This window comes from Coloeus monedula, assembly GCF_965178545.1.
Source record: "Coloeus monedula genome assembly, chromosome: 35".
Classification (NCBI taxonomy): domain Eukaryota; kingdom Metazoa; phylum Chordata; class Aves; order Passeriformes; family Corvidae; genus Coloeus; species Coloeus monedula.
Window position 1 is genome coordinate 842,372 of NC_138815.1, and position 15,960 is coordinate 858,331.

Consider the following 15,960-nt stretch of genomic DNA (forward strand, 5'->3'; position numbering starts at 1 on the left):
TTCAGTGGAAAGACTGCGACAATTCTGCTCCCACAGATCATTCCTGCTCACAGTGTCCCTTCTAGAAAGGGGACAGCATTGCAGGCAGCCTGGACTGAGCATGTGAGGTTTGTTGTTTAGGAAACCTGCTCAGGCTTTTCCATTCTTTCCTTACAAACAGGAAAACTTCTCCTGGGCCTGTGTGCAGGCAGAGCCCTGAGGAGAGCACGTGGCACATGGTGCAGTGGGCTGGGACAGCCAGCTGCAGAGCTCAAGGGAAGAAGCCCAAAGTGTCACAATGGCTCCTTGGCTTCATGTGCATCACCTGTGTCACAATGGTCTCCTTGATTCCATGAGGCCCCACTGGGTCACAATGGCTCCTTGCTTCCATGAGGTTCCGCAGCGTGAGCATGCTCTCCTTCGATCCGCATTGTCATAATGGACAATTGCTTCCATGTGGCCCCGCTCTGTCACAATGGCCCCTTGGTTCCATAGCTTTTCTATTGTAACAATGCACTCCTTGGTTCTAGGAGCTCCCCTGCTTTTTGCAGAGGTGTCTTTGCTTCCAACAAGGCCCCGCTGTGTCTCAGTGCACCCTGGCTTCCATGCGCATCTGGAGTATCACAAAGGCTCCTTGGTTCCACGAGGTCCTGCTGTGTCACAATGGATCCTGTGCGCCATGAGGCCCTACAAAGTCATCATGGAGCCTTGGTTCCATGTGGTTCCATTGTGTCCCACTGGTCGCCTTGGTTCCATGAGTTTCCTTAGTGTCACAATGCTCTCCATGCTTCCATGATTCCCCACAATGTCACAATGCTCTCCATGCTTCCATGAGGCCCTGTTTGCCACAATGGTCCCCTTGTGTCCATGAGGCCCTGCTGTGTCCCAATGGATGTATGGTTCCATGAGGATCCGTGCTGTCATCATGGCCTTCTTGAATACGCAGTGTAAAAATGGACCATTGGTTCCAGGTGGCCTCTCTGTGTCACAACGGGCTCCTTGATTTCATGATTCCCCACGGTGTCACCATGGAGCCTTGTTTCTAGGAGGTTCTGTACTGTCACAGTTGTCTCCTTCATCCCATGAGCCCCTGCAGTGTCACAATGGCTCCTTGGTTCCATGAGGAACACAAAAGCTTTGCATCAACACTGAGCAACAGCTGCTGAACACACCTGGGAGCATCTGCTTGCATCAAAAGAGGGCTTCAAGCTGAGAATGGCACCAGCAGCTTCCATCTGCAACAGAGAGCCAGGGAAAGGACAGGGACAGAGAATTCAGTGGAAAGACTGCGACAATTCTGCTCCCACAGATCATTCCTGCTCACAGTGTCCCTTCTAGAAAGGGGACAGCATTGCAGGCAGCCTGGACTGAGCATGTGAGGTTTGTTGTTTAGGAAACATGCTCAGGGTTTTCCATTCTTTCCCTACAAACAGGAAAACTTCTCCTGGGCCTGTGTGCAGGCAGAGCCCTGAGGAGAGCATGTGGCACATGGTGCAGTGGGCTGGGACAGCCAGCTGCAGAGCTCCAGGGAAGAAGCCCAAAGTGTCACAATGGCTCCTTGGCTTCATGTGCATCACCTGTGTCACAATGGTCTCCTTGATTCCATGAGGCCCCACTGGGTCACAATGGCTCCTTGCTTCCATGAGGTTCCGCAGTGCGAGCATGCTCTCCTTCGATCCGCATTGTCATAATGGACAATTGCTTCCATGTGGCCCCGCTCTGTCACAATGGCCCCTTGGTTCCATAGCTTTTCTATTGTAACAATGCACTCCTTGGTTCTAGGAGCTCCCCTGCTTTTTGCAGAGGTGTCTTTGCTTCCAACAAGGCCCCGCTTTGTCTCAGTGCACCCTGGCTTCCATGCGCATCTGGAGTATCACAAAGGCTCCTTGGTTCCACGAGGTCCTGCTGTGTCACAATGGATCCTGTGCGCCACGAGGCCCTACAAAGTCATCATGGAGCCTTGATTCCATATGGTTCCATTGTGTCCCACTGGTCGCCTTGGTTCCATGAGTTTCCTTACTGTCACAGTGCTCTCCATGCTTCCATGATTCCCCACAATGTCACAATGCTCTCCATGCTTCCATGAGGCCCTGTTTGCCACAGTGGTCCCCTTGTGTCCATGAGGCCCTGCTTTGCCACAGTGGTCCCCTTGTGTCCATGAGGCCCCGCTGTGTCCCAATGATCGCCTTGGTTCCATGAGTTTCCTTAGTGTCACAATGCTCTCCATGCTTCCATGATTCCCCACAATGTCACAATGCTCTCCATACTTCCATGAGGCCCTGTTTGCCACAATGGTCCCCTTGTGTCCATGAGGTGCAGCTGTGTCCCAATGGACGTATGGTTCCATGAGGTTCCGTGCTGTCCCCATGGTCTTCTTGAATCCGCACTGTAACAATGGACCATTGGTTCCCTGCGGCCTGGCTGTGTCTCAATGGGCTCCTTGATTCCATGGTTCCCCATGGTGTCACCATGGAGCCTTGTTTCTAGGAGGTTCTGTACTGTCACAGTTGTCTCCTTGATACCATGAGCCCCTGCAGTGTCACAATGGCTCCTTGGTTCCATGAGGAACACAAAAGCTTTGCATCAACATTGAGCTACAGCTGCTGAACACACCTGGGAGCATCTGCTTGCATCAAAAGAGGGCTTCAAGCTGAGAATGGCACCAGCAGCTTCCATCTGCAACAGAGAGCCAGGGAAAGGACAGGGACAGAGAATTCAGTGGAAAGACTGCGACAATTCTGCTCCCACAGATCATTCCTGCTCACAGTGTCCCTTCTAGAAAGGGGACAGCATTGCAGGCAGCCTGGACTGAGCATGTGAGGTTTGTTGTTTAGGAAACCTGCTCAGGCTTTTCCATTCTTTCCTTACAAACAGGAAAACTTCTCCTGGGCCTGTGTGCAGGCAGAGCCCTGAGGAGAGCACGTGGCACATGGTGCAGTGGGCTGGGACAGCCAGCTGCAGAGCTCAAGGGAAGAAGCCCAAAGTGTCACAATGGCTCCTTGGCTTCATGTGCATCACCTGTGTCACAATGGTCTCCTTGATTCCATGAGGCCCCACTGGGTCACAATGGCTCTTTGCTTCCATGAGGTTCCGCAGCATGAGCATGCTCTCCTTCGATCCGCATTGTCATAATGGACAATTGCTTCCATGTGGCCCTGCTCTGTCACAATGGCCCCTTGGTTCCATAGCTTTTCTATTGTAACAATGCACTCCTTGGTTCTAGGAGCTCCCCTGCTTTTTGCAGAGGTGTCTTTGCTTCCAACAAGGCCCCGCTGTGTCTCAGTGCACCCTGGCTTCCATGCGCATCTGGAGTATCACAAAGGCTCCTTGGTTCCACGAGGTCCTGCTGTGTCACAATGGATCCTGTGCGCCACGAGGCCCTACAAAGTCATCATGGAGCCTTGGTTCCATGGGGTTCCATTGTGTCCCACTAGTCGCCTTGGTTCCATGAGTTTCCTTAGTGTCACAATGCTCTCCATGCTTCCATGATTCCCCACAATGTCACAATGCTCTCCATGCTTCCATGAGGCCCTGCTATGCCACAGTGGTCCCCTTGTGTCCATGAGGCCCTGCTGTGTCCCAATGGATGTATGGTTCCATGAGGTTCCGTGCTGTCATCATGGTCTTCTTGAATACGCAGTGTAACAATGGACCATTGGTTCCAGGTGGCCTCTCTGTGTCACAACGGGCTCCTTGATTTCATGATTCCCCACGGTGTCACCATGGAGCCTTGTTTCTAGGAGGTTCTGTACTGTCACAATTGTCTCCTTCATCCCATGAGCCCCTGCAGTGTCACAATGGCTCCTTGGTTCCATGAGGAACACAAAAGCTTTGCATCAACACTGAACAACAGCTGCTGAACACACCTGGGAGCATCTGCTTGCATCAAAAGAGGGCTTCAAGCTGAGAATGGCACCAGCAGCTTCCATCTGCAACAGAGAGCCAGGGAAAGGACAGGGACAGAGAATTCAGTGGAAAGACTGCGACAATTCTGCTCCCACAGATCATTCCTGCTCACAGTGTCCCTTCTAGAAAGGGGACAGCATTGCAGGCAGCCTGGACTGAGCATGTGAGGTTTGTTGTTTAGGAAACCTGCTCAGGCTTTTCCATTCTTTCCTTACAAACAGGAAAACTTCTCCTAAGCCTGTGTGCAGGCAGAGCCCTGAGGAGAGCATGTGGCACATGGTGCAGTGGGCTGGGACAGCCAGCTGCAGAGCTCAAGGGAAGAAGCCCAAAGTGTCACAATGGCTCCTTGGCTTCATGTGCATCACCTGTGTCACAATGGTCTCCTTGATTCCATGAGGCCCCACTGGGTCACAATGGCTCCTTGCTTCCATGAGGTTCCGCAGCGTGAGCATGCTCTCCTTCGATCCGCATTGTCATAATGGACAATTGCTTCCATGTGGCCCCGCTCTGTCACAATGGCCCCTTGGTTCCATAGCTTTTCTATTGTAACAATGCACTCCTTGGTTCTAGGAGCTCCCCTGCTTTTTGCAGAGGTGTCTTTGCTTCCAACAAGGCCCCGCTGTGTCTCAGTACACCCTGGCTTCCATGCGCATCTGGAGTATCACAAAGGCTCCTTGGTTCCACGTGGTCCTGCTGTGTCACAATGGATCCTGTGCGCCACGAGGCCCTACAAAGTCATCATGGAGCCTTGGTTCCATGGGGTTCCATTGTGTCCCACTAGTCGCCTTGGTTCCATGAGTTTCCTTAGTGTCACAATGCTCTCCATGCTTCCATGATTCCCCACAATGTCACAATGCTCTCCATGCTTCCATGAGGCCCTGCTATGCCACAGTGGTCCCCTTGTGTCCATGAGGCCCTGCTGTGTCCCAATGGATGTATGGTTCCATGAGGTTCCGTGCTGTCATCATGGTCTTCTTGAATACGCAGTGTAACAATGGACCATTGGTTCCAGGTGGCCTCTCTGTGTCACAACGGGCTCCTTGATTTCATGATTCCCCACGGTGTCACCATGGAGCCTTGTTTCTAGGAGGTTCTGTACTGTCACAATTGTCTCCTTCATCCCATGAGCCCCTGCAGTGTCACAATGGCTCCTTGGTTCCATGAGGAACACAAAAGCTTTGCATCAACACTGAACAACAGCTGCTGAACACACCTGGGAGCATCTGCTTGCATCAAAAGAGGGCTTCAAGCTGAGAATGGCACCAGCAGCTTCCATCTGCAACAGAGAGCCAGGGAAAGGACAGGGACAGAGAATTCAGTGGAAAGACTGCGACAATTCTGCTCCCACAGATCATTCCTGCTCACAGTGTCCCTTCTAGAAAGGGGACAGCATTGCAGGCAGCCTGGACTGAGCATGTGAGGTTTGTTGTTTAGGAAACCTGCTCAGGCTTTTCCATTCTTTCCTTACAAACAGGAAAACTTCTCCTAAGCCTGTGTGCAGGCAGAGCCCTGAGGAGAGCATGTGGCACATGGTGCAGTGGGCTGGGACAGCCAGCTGCAGAGCTCAAGGGAAGAAGCCCAAAGTGTCACAATGGCTCCTTGGCTTCATGTGCATCACCTGTGTCACAATGGTCTCCTTGATTCCATGAGGCCCCACTGGGTCACAATGGCTCCTTGCTTCCATGAGGTTCCGCAGCGTGAGCATGCTCTCCTTCGATCCGCATTGTCATAATGGACAATTGCTTCCATGTGGCCCCGCTCTGTCACAATGGCCCCTTGGTTCCATAGCTTTTCTATTGTAACAATGCACTCCTTGGTTCTAGGAGCTCCCCTGCTTTTTGCAGAGGTGTCTTTGCTTCCAACAAGGCCCCGCTGTGTCTCAGTACACCCTGGCTTCCATGCGCATCTGGAGTATCACAAAGGCTCCTTGGTTCCACGAGGTCCTGCTGTGTCACAATGGATCCTGTGCGCCACGAGGCCCTACAAAGTCATCATGGAGCCTTGGTTCCATGGGGTTCCATTGTGTCCCACTAGTCGCCTTGGTTCCATGAGTTTCCTTAGTGTCACAATGCTCTCCATGCTTCCATGATTCCCCACAATGTCACAATGCTCTCCATGCTTCCATGAGGCCCTGCTATGCCACAGTGGTCCCCTTGTGTCCATGAGGCCCTGCTGTGTCCCAATGATCGCCTTGGTTCCATGAGTTTCCTTAGTGTCACAATGCTCTCCATGCTTCCATGATTCCCCACAATGTCACAATGCTCTCCATACTTCCATGAGGCCCTGCTTTGCCACAATGGTCCCCTTGTGTCCATGAGGCCCTGCTGTGTCCCAATGGATGTATGGTTCCATGAGGTTCCGTGCTGTCACCATGGTCTTCTTGAATACGCAGTGTAAAAATGGACCATTGGTTCCAGGTGGCCTCTCTGTGTCACAACGGGCTCCTTGATTTCATGATTCCCCACGGTGTCACCATGGAGCCTTGTTTCTAGGAGGTTCTGTACTGTCACAGTTGTCTCCTTCATCCCATGAGCCCCTGCAGTGTCACAATGGCTCCTTGGTTCCACGAGGTCCTGCTGAGTCACAATGGATCCTGTGCGCCATGAGGCCCTACAAAGTCATCATGGAGCCTTGGTTCCATATGGTTCCATTGTGTCCCACTGGTCGCCTTGGTTCCATGAGTTTCCTTAGTGTCACAATGCTCTCCATGCTTCCATGATTCCCCACAATGTCACAATGCTCTCCATACTTCCATGAGGCCCTGCTATGCCACAATGGTCCCCTTGTGTCCATGAGGTTCTGCTGTGTCCCAATGGACGTATGGTTCCATGAGGTTCCGTGCTGTCCCCATGGTCTTCTTGAATCCGCAGTGTAACAATGGACCATTGGTTCCCTGCGGCCTGGCTGTGTCTCAATGGGTTCCTTGATTCCATGGTTCCCCATGGTGTCACCATGGAGCCTTGTTTCTAGGAGGTTCTGTACTGTCACAGTTGTCTCCTTCATCCCATGAGCCCCTGCAGTGTCACAATGGCTCCTTGGTTCCATGAGGAACACAAAAGCTTTGCATCAACACTGAGCAACAGCTGCTGAACACACCTGGGAGCATCTGCTTGCATCAAAAGAGGGCTTCAAGCTGAGAATGGCACCAGCAGCTTCCATCTGCAACAGAGAGCCAGGGAAAGGACAGGGACAGAGAATTCAGTGGAAAGACTGCGACAATTCTGCTCCCACAGATCATTCCTGCTCACAGTGTCCCTTCTAGAAAGGGGACAGCATTGCAGGCAGCCTGGACTGAGCATGTGAGGTTTGTTGTTTAGGAAACATGCTCAGGGTTTTCCATTCTTTCCCTACAAACAGGAAAACTTCTCCTGGGCCTGTGTGCAGGCAGAGCCCTGAGGAGAGCATGTGGCACATGGTGCAGTGGGCTGGGACAGCCAGCTGCAGAGCTCCAGGGAAGAAGCCCAAAGTGTCACAATGGCTCCTTGGCTTCATGTGCATCACCTGTGTCACAATGGTCTCCTTGATTCCATGAGGCCCCACTGGGTCACAATGGCTCCTTGCTTCCATGAGGTTCCGCAGTGCGAGCATGCTCTCCTTCGATCCGCATTGTCATAATGGACAATTGGTTCCATGTGGCCCCGCTGTGTCACAATGGCCCCTTGGTTCCATAGCTTTTCTATTGTAACAATGCACTCCTTGGTTCTAGGAGCTCCCCTGCTTTTTGCAGAGGTGTCTTTGGTTCCAACAAGGCCCCGCTCTGTCTCAGTGCACCCTGGCTTCCATGCGCATCTGGAGTATCACAAAGGCTCCTTGGTTCCACGAGGTCCTGCTGTGTCACAATGGATCCTGTGCGCCACGAGGCCCTACAAAGTCATCATGGAGCCTTGATTCCATATGGTTCCATTGTGTCCCACTGGTCGCCTTGGTTCCATGAGTTTCCTTACTGTCACAGTGCTCTCCATGCTTCCATGATTCCCCACAATGTCACAATGCTCTCCATGCTTCCATGAGGCCCTGTTTGCCACAGTGGTCCCCTTGTGTCCATGAGGCCCTGCTTTGCCACAGTGGTCCCCTTGTGTCCATGAGGCCCCGCTGTGTCCCAATGATCGCCTTGGTTCCATGAGTTTCCTTAGTGTCACAATGCTCTCCATGCTTCCATGATTCCCCACAATGTCACAATGCTCTCCATACTTCCATGAGGCCCTGTTTGCCACAATGGTCCCCTTGTGTCCATGAGGCCCTGCTGTGTCCCAATGGACGTATGGTTCCATGAGGTTCCGTGCTGTCCCCATGGTCTTCTTGAATCCGCACTGTAACAATGGACCATTGGTTCCCTGCGGCCTGGCTGTGTCTCAATGGGCTCCTTGATTCCATGGTTCCCCATGGTGTCACCATGGAGCCTTGTTTCTAGGAGGTTCTGTACTGTCACAGTTGTCTCCTTGATACCATGAGCCCCTGCAGTGTCACAATGGCTCCTTGGTTCCATGAGGAACACAAAAGCTTTGCATCAACATTGAGCTACAGCTGCTGAACACACCTGGGAGCATCTGCTTGCATCAAAAGAGGGCTTCAAGCTGAGAATGGCACCAGCAGCTTCCATCTGCAACAGAGAGCCAGGGAAAGGACAGGGACAGAGAATTCAGTGGAAAGACTGCGACAATTCTGCTCCCACAGATCATTCCTGCTCACAGTGTCCCTTCTAGAAAGGGGACATCATTGCAGGCAGCCTGGACTGAGCATGTGAGGTTTGTTGTTTAGGAAACCTGCTCAGGCTTTTCCATTCTTTCCTTACAAACAGGAAAACTTCTCCTGGGCCTGTGTGCAGGCAGAGCCCTGAGGAGAGCACGTGGCACATGGTGCAGTGGGCTGGGACAGCCAGCTGCAGAGCTCAAGGGAAGAAGCCCAAAGTGTCACAATGGCTCCTTGGCTTCATGTGCATCACCTGTGTCACAATGGTCTCCTTGATTCCATGAGGCCCCACGGGGTCACAATGGCTCTTTGCTTCCATGAGGTTCCGCAGCGTGAGCATGCTCTCCTTCGATCCGCATTGTCATAATGGACAATTGCTTCCATGTGGCCCCGCTCTGTCACAATGGCCCCTTGGTTCCATAGCTTTTCTATTGTAACAATGCACTCCTTGGTTCTAGGAGCTCCCCTGCTTTTTGCAGAGGTGTCTTTGGTTCCAACAAGGCCCCGCTGTGTCTCAGTGCACCCTGGCTTCCATGCGCATCTGGAGTATCACAAAGGCTCCTTGGTTCCACGAGGTCCTGCTGTGTCACAATGGATCCTGTGCGCCACGAGGCCCTACAAAGTCATCATGGAGCCTTGGTTCCATGGGGTTCCATTGTGTCCCACTAGTCGCCTTGGTTCCATGAGTTTCCTTAGTGTCACAATGCTCTCCATGCTTCCATGATTCCCCACAATGTCACAATGCTCTCCATGCTTCCATGAGGCCCTGCTATGCCACAGTGGTCCCCTTGTGTCCATGAGGCCCTGCTGTGTCCCAATGGATGTATGGTTCCATGAGGTTCCGTGCTGTCATCATGGTCTTCTTGAATACGCAGTGTAACAATGGACCATTGGTTCCAGGTGGCCTCTCTGTGTCACAACGGGCTCCTTGATTTCATGATTCCCCACGGTGTCACCATGGAGCCTTGTTTCTAGGAGGTTCTGTACTGTCACAATTGTCTCCTTCATCCCATGAGCCCCTGCAGTGTCACAATGGCTCCTTGGTTCCATGAGGAACACAAAAGCTTTGCATCAACACTGAACAACAGCTGCTGAACACACCTGGGAGCATCTGCTTGCATCAAAAGAGGGCTTCAAGCTGAGAATGGCACCAGCAGCTTCCATCTGCAACAGAGAGCCAGGGAAAGGACAGGGACAGAGAATTCAGTGGAAAGACTGCGACAATTCTGCTCCCACAGATCATTCCTGCTCACAGTGTCCCTTCTAGAAAGGGGACAGCATTGCAGGCAGCCTGGACTGAGCATGTGGGGTTTGTTGTTTAGGAAACCTGCTCAGGCTTTTCCATTCTTTCCTTACAAACAGGAAAACTTCTCCTGGGCCTGTGTGCAGGCAGAGCCCTGAGGAGAGCACGTGGCACATGGTGCAGTGGGCTGGGACAGCCAGCTGCAGAGCTGAAGGGAAGAAGCCCAAAGTGTCACAATGGCTCCTTGGCTTCATGTGCATCACCTGTGTCACAATGGTCTCCTTGATTCCATGAGGCCCCACGGGGTCACAATGGCTCCTTGCTTCCATGAGGTTCCGCAGCGTGAGCATGCTCTCCTTCGATCCGCATTGTCATAATGGACAATTGCTTCCATGTGGCCCCGCTCTGTCACAATGGCCCCTTGGTTCCATAGCTTTTCTATTGTAACAATGCACTCCTTGGTTCTAGGAGCTCCCCTGCTTTTTGCAGAGGTGTCTTTGCTTCCAACAAGGCCCCGCTGTGTCTCAGTGCACCCTGGCTTCCATGCGCATCTGGAGTATCACAAAGGCTCCTTGGTTCCACGAGGTCCTGCTGTGTCACAATGGATCCTGTGCGCCACGAGGCCCTACAAAGTCATCATGGAGCCTTGATTCCATATGGTTCCATTGTGTCCCACTGGTCGCCTTGGTTCCATGAGTTTCCTTACTGTCACAGTGCTCTACATGCTTCCATGATTCCCCACAATGTCACAATGCTCTCCATGCTTCCATGAGGCCCTGCTATGCCACAGTGGTCCCCTTGTGTCCATGAGGCCCCGCTGTGTCCCAATGATCGCCTTGGTTCCATGAGTTTCCTTAGTGTCACAATGCTCTCCATGCTTCCATGATTCCCCACAATGTCACAATGCTCTCCATACTTCCATGAGGCCCTGTTTGCCACAATGGTCCCCTTGTGTCCATGAGGCCCTGCTGTGTCCCAATGGACGTATGGTTCCATGAGGTTCCGTGCTGTCCCCATGGTCTTCTTGAATCCGCACTGTAACAATGGACCATTGGTTCCCTGCGGCCTGGCTGTGTCTCAATGGGCTCCTTGATTCCATGGTTCCCCACGGTGTCACCATGGAGCCTTGTTTCTAGGAGGTTCTGTACTGTCACAATTGTCTCCTTCATCCCATGAGCCCCTGCAGTGTCACAATGGCTCCTTGGTTCCATGAGGAACACAAAAGCTTTGCATCAACACTGAGCAACAGCTGCTGAACACACCTGGGAGCATCTGCTTGCATCAAAAGAGGGCTTCAAGCTGAGAATGGCACCAGCAGCTTCCATCTGCAACAGAGAGCCAGGGAAAGGACAGGGACAGAGAATTCAGTGGAAAGACTGCGACAATTCTGCTCCCACAGATCATTCCTGCTCACAGTGTCCCTTCTAGAAAGGGGACAGCATTGCAGGCAGCCTGGACTGAGCATGTGAGGTTTGTTGTTTAGGAAACCTGCTCAGGCTTTTCCATTCTTTCCTTACAAACAGGAAAACTTCTCCTGGGCCTGTGTGCAGGCAGAGACCTGAGGAGAGCACGTGGCACATGGTGCAGTGGGCTGGGACAGCCAGCTGCAGAGCTCAAGGGAAGAAGCCCAAAGTGTCACAATGGCTCCTTGGCTTCATGTGCATCACCTGTGTCACAATGGTCTCCTTGATTCCATGAGGCCCCACTGGGTCACAATGGCTCCTTGCTTCCATGAGGTTCCGCAGCGTGAGCATGCTCTCCTTCGATCCGCATTGTCATAATGGACAATTGCTTCCATGTGGCCCCGCTCTGTCACAATGGCCCCTTGGTTCCATAGCTTTTCTATTGTAACAATGCACTCCTTGGTTCTAGGAGCTCCCCTGCTTTTTGCAGAGGTGTCTTTGGTTCCAACAAGGCCCCGCTGTGTCTCAGTGCACCCTGGCTTCCATGCGCATCTGGAGTATCACAAAGGCTCCTTGGTTCCACGAGGTCCTGCTGTGTCACAATGGATCCTGTGCGCCATGAGGCCCTACAAAGTCATCATGGAGCCTTGGTTCCATGTGGTTCCATTGTGTCCCACTGGTCGCCTTGGTTCCATGAGTTTCCTTAGTGTCACAATGCTCTCCATGCTTCCATGATTCCCCACAATGTCACAATGCTCTCCATGCTTCCATGAGGCCCTGTTTGCCACAATGGTCCCCTTGTGTCCATGAGGCCCTGCTGTGTCCCAATGGATGTATGGTTCCATGAGGATCCGTGCTGTCATCATGGCCTTCTTGAATACGCAGTGTAAAAATGGACCATTGGTTCCAGGTGGCCTCTCTGTGTCACAACGGGCTCCTTGATTTCATGATTCCCCACGGTGTCACCATGGAGCCTTGTTTCTAGGAGGTTCTGTACTGTCACAATTGTCTCCTTCATCCCATGAGCCCCTGCAGTGTCACAATGGCTCCTTGGTTCCATGAGGAACACAAAAGCTTTGCATCAACACTGAACAACAGCTGCTGAACACACCTGGGAGCATCTGCTTGCATCAAAAGAGGGCTTCAAGCTGAGAATGGCACCAGCAGCTTCCATCTGCAACAGAGAGCCAGGGAAAGGACAGGGACAGAGAATTCAGTGGAAAGACTGCGACAATTCTGCTCCCACAGATCATTCCTGCTCACAGTGTCCCTTCTAGAAAGGGGACAGCATTGCAGGCAGCCTGGACTGAGCATGTGGGGTTTGTTGTTTAGGAAACCTGCTCAGGCTTTTCCATTCTTTCCTTACAAACAGGAAAACTTCTCCTGGGCCTGTGTGCAGGCAGAGCCCTGAGGAGAGCACGTGGCACATGGTGCAGTGGGCTGGGACATCCAGCTGCAGAGCTGAAGGGAAGAAGCCCAAAGTGTCACAATGGCTCCTTGGCTTCATGTGCATCACCTGTGTCACAATGGTCTCCTTGATTCCATGAGGCCCCACTGGGTCACAATGGCTCCTTGCTTCCATGAGGTTCCGCAGCGTGAGCATGCTCTCCTTCGATCCGCATTGTCATAATGGACAATTGCTTCCATGTGGCCCCGCTCTGTCACAATGGCCCCTTGGTTCCATAGCTTTTCTATTGTAACAATGCACTCCTTGGTTCTAGGAGCTCCCCTGCTTTTTACAGAGGTGTCTTTGCTTCCAACAAGGCCCCGCTGTGTCTCAGTGCACCCTGGCTTCCATGCGCATCTGGAGTATCACAAAGGCTCCTTGGTTCCACGAGGTCCTGCTGTGTCACAATGGATCCTGTGCGCCACGAGGCCCTACAAAGTCATCATGGAGCCTTGATTCCATATGGTTCCATTGTGTCCCACTGGTCGCCTTGGTTCCATGAGTTTCCTTACTGTCACAGTGCTCTACATGCTTCCATGATTCCCCACAATGTCACAATGCTCTCCATGCTTCCATGAGGCCCTGTTTGCCACAATGGTCCCCTTGTGTCCATGAGGCCCTGCTGTGTCCCAATGGACGTATGGTTCCATGAGGTTCCGTGCTGTCCCCATGGTCTTCTTGAATCCGCACTGTAACAATGGACCATTGGTTCCCTGCGGCCTGGCTGTGTCTCAATGGGCTCCTTGATTCCATGGTTCCCCATGGTGTCACCATGGAGCCTTGTTTCTAGGAGGTTCTGTACTGTCACAATTGTCTCCTTCATCCCATGAGCCCCTGCAGTGTCACAATGGCTCCTTGGTTCCATGAGGAACACAAAAGCTTTGCATCAACACTGAACAACAGCTGCTGAACACACCGGGGAGCATCTGCTTGCATCAAAAGAGGGCTTCAAGCTGAGAATGGCACCAGCAGCTTCCATCTGCAACAGAGAGCCAGGGAAAGGACAGGGACAGAGAATTCAGTGGAAAGACTGCGACAATTCTGCTCCCACAGATCATTCCTGCTCACAGTGTCCCTTCTAGAAAGGGGACAGCATTGCAGGCAGCCTGGACTGAGCATGTGAGGTTTGTTGTTTAGGAAACCTGCTCAGGCTTTTCCATTCTTTCCTTACAAACAGGAAAACTTCTCCTAAGCCTGTGTGCAGGCAGAGCCCTGAGGAGAGCATGTGGCACATGGTGCAGTGGGCTGGGACAGCCAGCTGCAGAGCTCAAGGGAAGAAGCCCAAAGTGTCACAATGGCTCCTTGGCTTCATGTGCATCACCTGTGTCACAATGGTCTCCTTGATTCCATGAGGCCCCACTGGGTCACAATGGCTCCTTGCTTCCATGAGGTTCCGCAGCGTGAGCATGCTCTCCTTCGATCCGCATTGTCATAATGGACAATTGCTTCCATGTGGCCCCGCTCTGTCACAATGGCCCCTTGGTTCCATAGCTTTTCTATTGTAACAATGCACTCCTTGGTTCTAGGAGCTCCCCTGCTTTTTGCAGAGGTGTCTTTGCTTCCAACAAGGCCCCGCTGTGTCTCAGTACACCCTGGCTTCCATGCGCATCTGGAGTATCACAAAGGCTCCTTGGTTCCACGAGGTCCTGCTGTGTCACAATGGATCCTGTGCGCCACGAGGCCCTACAAAGTCATCATGGAGCCTTGGTTCCATGGGGTTCCATTGTGTCCCACTAGTCGCCTTGGTTCCATGAGTTTCCTTAGTGTCACAATGCTCTCCATGCTTCCATGATTCCCCACAATGTCACAATGCTCTCCATGCTTCCATGAGGCCCTGCTATGCCACAGTGGTCCCCTTGTGTCCATGAGGCCCTGCTGTGTCCCAATGGATGTATGGTTCCATGAGGTTCCGTGCTGTCATCATGGTCTTCTTGAATACGCAGTGTAACAATGGACCATTGGTTCCAGGTGGCCTCTCTGTGTCACAACGGGCTCCTTGATTTCATGATTCCCCACGGTGTCACCATGGAGCCTTGTTTCTAGGAGGTTCTGTACTGTCACAATTGTCTCCTTCATCCCATGAGCCCCTGCAGTGTCACAATGGCTCCTTGGTTCCATGAGGAACACAAAAGCTTTGCATCAACACTGAACAACAGCTGCTGAACACACCTGGGAGCATCTGCTTGCATCAAAAGAGGGCTTCAAGCTGAGAATGGCACCAGCAGCTTCCATCTGCAACAGAGAGCCAGGGAAAGGACAGGGACAGAGAATTCAGTGGAAAGACTGCGACAATTCTGCTCCCACAGATCATTCCTGCTCACAGTGTCCCTTCTAGAAAGGGGACAGCATTGCAGGCAGCCTGGACTGAGCATGTGGGGTTTGTTGTTTAGGAAACCTGCTCAGGCTTTTCCATTCTTTCCTTACAAACAGGAAAACTTCTCCTGGGCCTGTGTGCAGGCAGAGCCCTGAGGAGAGCACGTGGCACATGGTGCAGTGGGCTGGGACAGCCAGCTGCAGAGCTGAAGGGAAGAAGCCCAAAGTGTCACAATGGCTCCTTGGCTTCATGTGCATCACCTGTGTCACAATGGTCTCCTTGATTCCATGAGGCCCCACTGGGTCACAATGGCTCCTTGCTTCCATGAGGTTCCGCACTGTCACCATGCCCTCCTTTGATCCGCATTGTCATAATGGACAATTGCTTCCATGTGGCCCCGCTCTGTCACAATGGCCCCTTGGTTCCATAGCTTTTCTATTGTAACAATGCACTCCTTGGTTCTAGGAGCTCCCCTGCTTTTTGCAGAGGTGTCTTTGCTTCCAACAAGGCCCCGCTGTGTCTCAGTGCACCCTGGCTTCCATGCGCATCTGGAGTATCACAAAGGCTCCTTGGTTCCACGAGGTCCTGCTGTGTCACAATGGATCCTGTGCGCCACGAGGCCCTACAAAGTCATCATGGAGCCTTGATTCCATATGGTTCCATTGTGTCCCACTGGTCGCCTTGGTTCCATGAGTTTCCTTACTGTCACAGTGCTCTACATGCTTCCATGATTCCCCACAATGTCACAATGCTCTCCATGCTTCCATGAGGCCCTGCTATGCCACAGTGGTCCCCTTGTGTCCATGAGGCCCCGCTGTGTCCCAATGATCGCCTTGGTTCCATGAGTTTCCTTAGTGTCACAATGCTCTCCATGCTTCCATGATTCCCCACAATGTCACAATGCTCTCCATACTTCCATGAGGCCCTGTTTGCCACAATGGTCCCCTTGTGTCCATGAGGCCCTGCTGTGTCCCAATGG